This window comes from Pleurodeles waltl, chromosome 6 (assembly GCF_031143425.1).
Source record: "Pleurodeles waltl isolate 20211129_DDA chromosome 6, aPleWal1.hap1.20221129, whole genome shotgun sequence".
NCBI classification, from domain to species: Eukaryota; Metazoa; Chordata; class Amphibia; order Caudata; family Salamandridae; genus Pleurodeles; species Pleurodeles waltl.
Genome location: NC_090445.1, coordinates 81,142,718 through 81,149,790, shown reverse-complemented (window position 1 = coordinate 81,149,790; position 7,073 = coordinate 81,142,718). Strand labels below are relative to the sequence as shown.

The window sequence follows — 7,073 nt, the reverse complement described above, 5'->3', positions numbered from 1 at the left end:
AGGCTCGGCCTAGGACCGCTCCCAGCGGCGCCTCCCAGGGCGGGAAGTGCTGCGTTGTGTGGAGTCCTGTGGGAATCGTGAGGCAAACTGCAGGATGTGTGTGTGTGTAGTTTTAAGCCTCAGCGAAATATCTGAAAAAGGTGAGAGTTAATGTTAAACCCGAAAATGGAGAAGCCTTTAAAAAGCATCACGCCCAACGTAGGGCTCAAACCCACGACCCTGAGATTAAGAGTCTCATGCACAACCAACTGAGCTAGCCGGGCTGCTCTGCCTATGTCATTTCACACATCCTCTGTGTGTTCTTTGTGAGGAAGTAGTGTGTGGTTATCCAAGGAGGCCCCTTTGTTTCATTTTCTCTGCTGCTGACTCGACACAGGCACCTTTCTCTTTCTCCATCTCTCGCTCTACCCCAGTCTTATGTCCCCATCAGTCTCTCTGGAGCTCACTCTGGTACATACATGCATCTGTCCTCTCAACCTGTCTCTTGGCACATACTTAAATGTCCAGTAGAGAAAAGTGTGAACTCTCCCTGTTTCGCAAGGTGGCAGTCAGCCTCCAGAGCCATGTTCCTGAGGCTGCCGGAATGGCCGAGTGGTGTAAGGTGCCACATTCAAGAGCAGTATCTTCCCCAGTCCCGTGATCAAATCCCGCTGCTGACATAAAGTAGTTTTCATACCTACTTTAATCATAACACCAGCGGAGATGAGACCTTAAACTCCTCTTTTTGAAAGGATGGGGGGGACAGGACGGACCGGAGCGGACTCCGAGCTCGCTGTAAGCACGGGCGGCTCAGGCTAGGAAAGGGCGCAGGAAAGGCTCGGCCTAGGATCACTCCCAGCGGCGCCTCCCAGGGCGGGAAGTGCTGCGTTGTGTGGAGTCCTGTGGGAATCGTGAGGCAAACTGCAGGATGTGTGTGTGTGTAGTTTTAAGCCTCAGCGAAATATCTGAAAAAGGTGAGAGTTAATGTTAAACCCGAAAATGGAGAAGCCTTTAAAAAGCATCACACCCAACGTGGGGCTCGAACCCACGACCCTGAGATTAAGAGTCTCATGCTCTACCGACTGAGCTAGCCGGGCTGTTGTTCCTATATCATTTCACACACCCTCTGTGTGTTCTTTGTGAGGAAGTAGTGTGTGGTTATCCCAGGATGCCCCTTTGTTTCATTTTCTCTGCTGCTGACTCGACACAGGCACCTTTCTCTTTCTCCATCTCTCGCTCTACCCCAGTCTTATGTCCCCATCAATCTCTCTGGAGCTCACTCTGGTACATACATGCATCTGTCCTCTCAACCTGTCTCTAGGCACATACTTAAATGTCCAGAAGAGAACAGTGTGAACTCTCACTGTTTCGCGAGATGGCAGTCAGCCTCCAGAGCCGTGACGTTCAGGCTGCCGGAATGGCCGAGCGGTGTAAGGTGCCACATTCAAGAGCAGTATCTTCCCCAGTCCTGTGATCTAATCCCGCTGCTGACATAAAGTAGTTTTCATACCTACTTTAATCATAACACCAGCAGAGAAGAGACTTTAAATTCCTCTTTTTGAAAGGATAGGGGGGGGGGACAGGATGGATCGGAGCGGACTCCGAGCTTGCTGTAAGCACGGGCGGCTCAGGCTAGGAAAGGGCGCAGGAAAGGCTCGGCCTAGAACCGCTCCCAGCGGCGCCTCCCAGGGCGGGAAGTGCTGCGTTGTGTGGAGTCCTGTGGGAATCGTGAGGCAAATTGCAGGATGTGTGTTTGTGTATTTTTAAGCCTCAGCAAAATATCTGAAAAAGGTGAGAGTTAATGTTAAACCCGAAAAGGGAGAAGCCTTTAAAAAGCATCACACCCAACGTGGGGCTCGAACCCACGACCCTGAGATTAAGAGTCTCATGCTCTACCGACAGAGCTAGCCGGGCTGCTGTGCCTATGACATTTCACACACCCTCTGTGTGTTCTTTGTGAGGAAGTAGTGTGTGGTTATCCCAGGAGGCCCCTTTGTTTCATTTTCTCTGCTGCTGACTCGACACAGGCACCTTTCTCTTTCTCCATCTCTCGCTCTACCCCAGTCTTATGTCCCCATCAGTCTCTCTGGAGCTCACTCTGGTACATACATGCATCTGTCCTCTCAACCTGTCTCTGGGCACATACTTAAATGTCCAGTAGAGAACAGTGTGAACGCTCCCTGTTTCGCGGGGTGGCAGTCAGCCTCCAGAGCTGTGCTCCGGAGGCTGCCGGAATGGCCGAGCGGTGTAAGGCGCCACATTCAAGAGCAGTATCTTCCCCAGTCCTGTGATCAGATCCTGCTGCCGACATAAAGTAGTTTTCATACCTACTTTAATCATAAAACCAGCGGGGATATGACCGTAAAACTCCTCTTTTTGAAAAGATGGGGGTGGACAGGACGGACCGGAGCAGACTCCGAGCTCGCTGTAAGCACAGGTGGCTCAGGCTAGGAAAGGGCGCAGGAAAGGCTCGGCCTAGGACCGCTCCCAGCGGCGCCTCCCAGGGCGGGAAGTGCTGCGTTGTGTGGAGTCCTGTGGGAATCGTGAGGAAACTGCAGGATGTGTGTGTGTGTGTGTAGTTTTAAGCCTTAGCGAAATATCTGAAAAAGGTGAGAGTTAATGTTAAACCCGAAAATGGAGAAGCCTTTAAAAAGCATCACGCCCAACGTAGGGCTCAAACCCACGACCCTGAGATTAAGAGTCTCATGCTCTATCGACTGAGCTAGCCAGGCTGCTGTGCCTATGTCATTTCACACACCCTCTGTGTGTTCTTTGTGAGGAAGTAGTGTGTGGTTATCCAAGGAGGCCCCTTTGTTTCATTTTCTCTGCTGCTGACTCGACACAGGCACCTTTCTCTTTCTCCATCTCTCGCTCTACCCCAGTCTTATGTCCCCATCAGTCTCTCTGGAGCTCACTCTGGTACATACATGCATCTGTCCTCTCAACCTGTCTCTTGGCACATACTTAAATGTCCAGTAGAGAACAGTGTGAACTCTCCCTGTTTCGCAAGGTGGCAGTCAGCCTCCAGAGCCATGTTCCGGAGGCTGCCGGAATGGCCGAGTGGTGTAAGGTGCCACATTCAAGAGCAGTATCTTCCCCAGTCCTGTGATCAAATCCCGCTGCTGACATAAAGTAGTTTTCATACCTACTTTAATCATAACACCAGCGGAGATGAGACCTTAAACTCCTCTTTTTGAAAGGATGGGGGGGACAGGACAGACCGGAGCGGACTCCGAGCTCGCTGTAAGCACGGGCGGCTCAGGGTAGGAAAGGGCCCAGGAAAGGCTCGGCCTAGGACCACTCCCAGCGGAGCCTCCTAGGGCGGGAAGTGCTGCGTTGTGTGGAGTCCTGTGGGAATCGTGAGGCAAACTGCAGGATGCTTGTGTGTGTAGTTTTAAGCCTCAGCAAAATATCTGAAAAAGGTGAGAGTTAATGTTAAACCCAAAAAAGGAGAAGCCTTTAAAAAGCATCACGCCCAACATGGGGCTCAAACCCACATCCCTGAGATTAAGAGTCTCATGCACTACCCACTGAGCTAGCCAGGCTGCTGTGACTGTATCATTTCACACACCCTCTGTGTGTTCTTTGTGAGGAAGTAGTGTGTGGTTATCCCAGGAGGCCCCTTTGTTTCATTTTCTCTGCTGCTGACTCGACACAGGCACCTTTCTCTTTCTCCATCTGTCGCTCTACCCCAGTCTTATGTCCCCATCAGTCTCTCTGGAGCTCACTCTGGTATATACATGCATCTGTCCTCTCAACCTGTCTCTGGGCACATACTTAAATGTCCAGTAGAGAAGATTGTGAACTCTCCCTGTTTCGCGAGGTGGCAGTCAGCCTCCAGAGCTGTGTTCCGGAGGCTGCCGGAATGGCCGAGCGGTGTAAGGTGCCACATTCAAGAGCAGTATCTTCCCCAGTCCTGTGATCAAATACCGCTGCAGTCATAAAGTAGTTTTCATACCTACCTTAATCATAACACCAGCGGGGATGAGACCTTAAACTCCTCATTTTGACAGGATGGGGGGGAACAGAACGAACCGGAGCGGACTCCGAGCTCGCTGTAAGCACGGGCGGCTCAGGCTAGGAAAGGCTCGGCCTAGGACCGCTCCCAGTGGCGCCTCCCAGGGCGGGAAGTGCTGTGTTGTGTGGAGTCCTGTGGGAATCGTGAGGCAAACTGCAGGATGTGTGTGTGTGTAGTTTTCAGCCTCAGCGAAATATCTGAAAAAGGTGAGAGTTAATGTTAAACCCGAAAATGGAGAAGCCTTTAAAAAGCATCACGCCCAACGTGGGGCTCGAACCCACGACGCTGAGATTAAGAGTCTCATGCTCTACCGACTGAGCTAGCCGGGCTGCTGTGCCTATGTCATTTCACACACCCTCTGTGTGATCTTTGTGAGGAAGTAGTGTGTGGTTATCCCAGGAGGCCCCTTTGTTTCATTTTCTCTGCTGCTGACTCGACACAGGCACCTTTCTCTTTCTCCATCTCTCGCTCTACCCCAGTCTTATGTCCCCATCAGTCTTTCTGGAGCTCACTCTGGTACATACATGCATCTGTTCTTTCAACCTGTCTCTGGGCACATACTTAAATGTCCAGTAGAGAACAGTGTCAACTCTCACTGTTTCGCGAGATGGCAGTCAGCCTCCAGAGCCGTGATCTTCAGGCTGTCGGAATGGCCGAGCGGTGTAAGGTGCCACATTCAAGAGCAGTATCTTCCCCAGTCCTGTGATCTAATCCTGCTGCTGACATAAAGTAGTTTTCATACCTACTTTAATCATAACACCAGCAGGGAAGAGACTTTAAATTCCTCTTTTTGAAAGGATGGGGGGGACAGGATGGATCGGAGCGGACTCCGAGCTCGCTGTAAGCACAGGCGGCTCAGGCTAGGAAAGGGCGCAGGAAAGGCTCGGCCTAGAACCGCTCCCAGCGGCGCCTCCCAGGGCGGGAAGTGCTGCGTTGTGTGGAGTCCTGTGGGAATCGTGAGGCAAACTGCAGGATGTGTGTTTGTGTATTTTTAAGCCTCAGCAAAATATCTGAAAAAGGTGAGAGTTAATGTTAAACCCGAAAAGGGAGAAGCCTTTCAAAAGCATCACTCCCAACGTGGGGCTCGAACCCACGACCCTGAGATTAAGAGTCTCATGCTCTACCGACTGAGCTAGCCGGGCTGATGTGCCTATGACATTTCACACACCCTCTGTGTGTTCTTTGTGAGGAAGTAGTGTGTGGTTATCCCAGGAGGCCCCTTTGTTTCATTTTCTCTGCTGCTGACTCGACACAGGCACCTTTCTCTTTCTCCATCTCTCGCTCTACCCCAGTCTTATGTCCTCATCAGTCTCTCTGGAGCTCACTCTGGCGCATACATGCATCCGTGTTCTCAACCTGTCTCTGGGCACATACTTAAATGTCCAGTAGAGAACAGTGTGAACTCTCCCTGTTTCGCGAGGTGGCAGTCAGCCTCCAGAGCGATGTTCCGGAGGCTGCTGGAATGGCCGAGCGGTGTAAGGCGCCCCATTTAAGAGCAGTATCTTCCCCAGTCCTGTGATCAAATCCTGCTGCTGACATAAAGTAGTTTTCATACCTACTTTAATCATAACACCAGCAGGGATGAGACCTTAAACTCCTCTTTTTGAAAGGATGGGGGGGGGGACAGGACGGACCGGAGCGGACTCCGAGCTCGCTGTAAGCACGGGTGGCTCAGGCTAGGAAAGGGTGCAGGAAAGGCTCAGCCTAGGACCGCTCCCAGCGGCGCCTCCCAGGGCGGGAAGTGCTGCGTTGTGTGGAGTCCTATGGGAATCGTGAGGAAACTGCAGGATGTGTGTGTGTGTGTAGTTTTAAGCCTCAGCAAAATATCTGAAAAAGGTGATAGTTAATGTTAAACCCGAAAATGGAGAAGCCTTTAAAAAGCATCACGTCCAACATGGGGCTCGAACCCATAACCCTGAGATTAAGAGTCTCATGCTCTACCGACTGAGCTAGCCAGGCTGCTGTGCCTCTGTCATTTCACACACCCTCTGTGTGTTCTTTGTGAGGAAGTAGTGTGTGGTTATCCCAGGAGGCCCCTTTGTTTCATTTTCTCTGCTGCTGACTTGACACAGGCACCTTTCTCTTTCCCCATCTCTCGCTCTACCCCAGTCTTATGTCCCCATCAGTCTCTCTTGAGCTCACTCTGGTACATACATGCATCTGTCCTCTCAACCTGTCTCTGGGCACATACTTAAATGTCCAGTAGAGAACAGTGTGAACTCTCCCTGTTTCGCGAGGTGGCAGTCAGCCTCCAGAGCTGTTTTCCGGAGGCTGCTGGAATGGCTGAGCGGTGTAAGGTGCCACATTCAAGAGCAGTATCTTCCCCAGTCCTGTGATCAAATCCCGCTACCGACATAAAGTAGTTTTCATACCTACTTTAATCATAACACCAGCGGGGATGAGACCGTAAAACACATCTTTTTGAAAGGATGGGGTTGGACGGACCGGAGCGGACTCCGAGCTCGCTGTAAGCACGGGCGGCTCAGGCTAGGAAAGAGCGCAGGAAAGGCTCGGCCTAGGACCGCTCCCAGCGGCGCATCCCAGGGTGGGAAGTGCTGCGTTGTGTGGAGTCCTGTGGGAATCGTGAGGCAAACTGCAGGATGTGTGTGTGTGTGTAGTTTTAAGCCTCAACGAAATATCTGAAAATGGTGAGAGTTAATGTTAAACCCGAAAATGGAGAAGCCTTTAAAAAGCATCACACCCAACGTGGGGTTCGAACCCACGACCCTGAGATTAAGAGTCTCATGCTCTACCGATTGAGATAGCCGGGCTGCTGTGCCTATGACATTTCACACACCCTCTGTGTGTTCTTTGTGAGGAAGTAGTGTGTGGTTATCCCAGGAGGCCCCTTTGTTTCATTTTCTCTGCTGCTGACTCGACACAGGCACCTTTCTCTTTCTCCATCTCTCGCTCTACCCCAGTCTTATGTCCCCATCAGTCTCTCTTGAGCTCACTCTGGTACATACATGCATCTGTCCTCTCAGCCTGTCTCTGGGCACATACTTAAATGTCCAGTAGAGAACAGTGTGAACTCTCCCTGTTTCGCGAGGTGGCAGTCAGCCTCCAGAGCTGTTTT

At 51.5% G+C, this 7,073-nt stretch overlaps 2 non-coding genes across 2 annotated transcripts; both read right to left on the bottom strand.

Annotated features, from left to right (window-relative positions):
• Positions 1 to 1,003: 1,003 nt before the first annotated feature.
• TRNAK-CUU (transfer RNA lysine (anticodon CUU)) lies at positions 1,004 to 1,076 on the bottom strand. The gene has a single exon. It is a non-coding gene; the product is annotated as a tRNA-Lys (tRNA).
• A 3,177-nt stretch (positions 1,077 to 4,253) lies between these two features.
• Positions 4,254 to 4,326, bottom strand: TRNAK-CUU (transfer RNA lysine (anticodon CUU)). Its single transcript has one exon. It is a non-coding gene; the product is annotated as a tRNA-Lys (tRNA).
• Between the last annotated feature and the right edge of the window lie 2,747 nt (positions 4,327 to 7,073).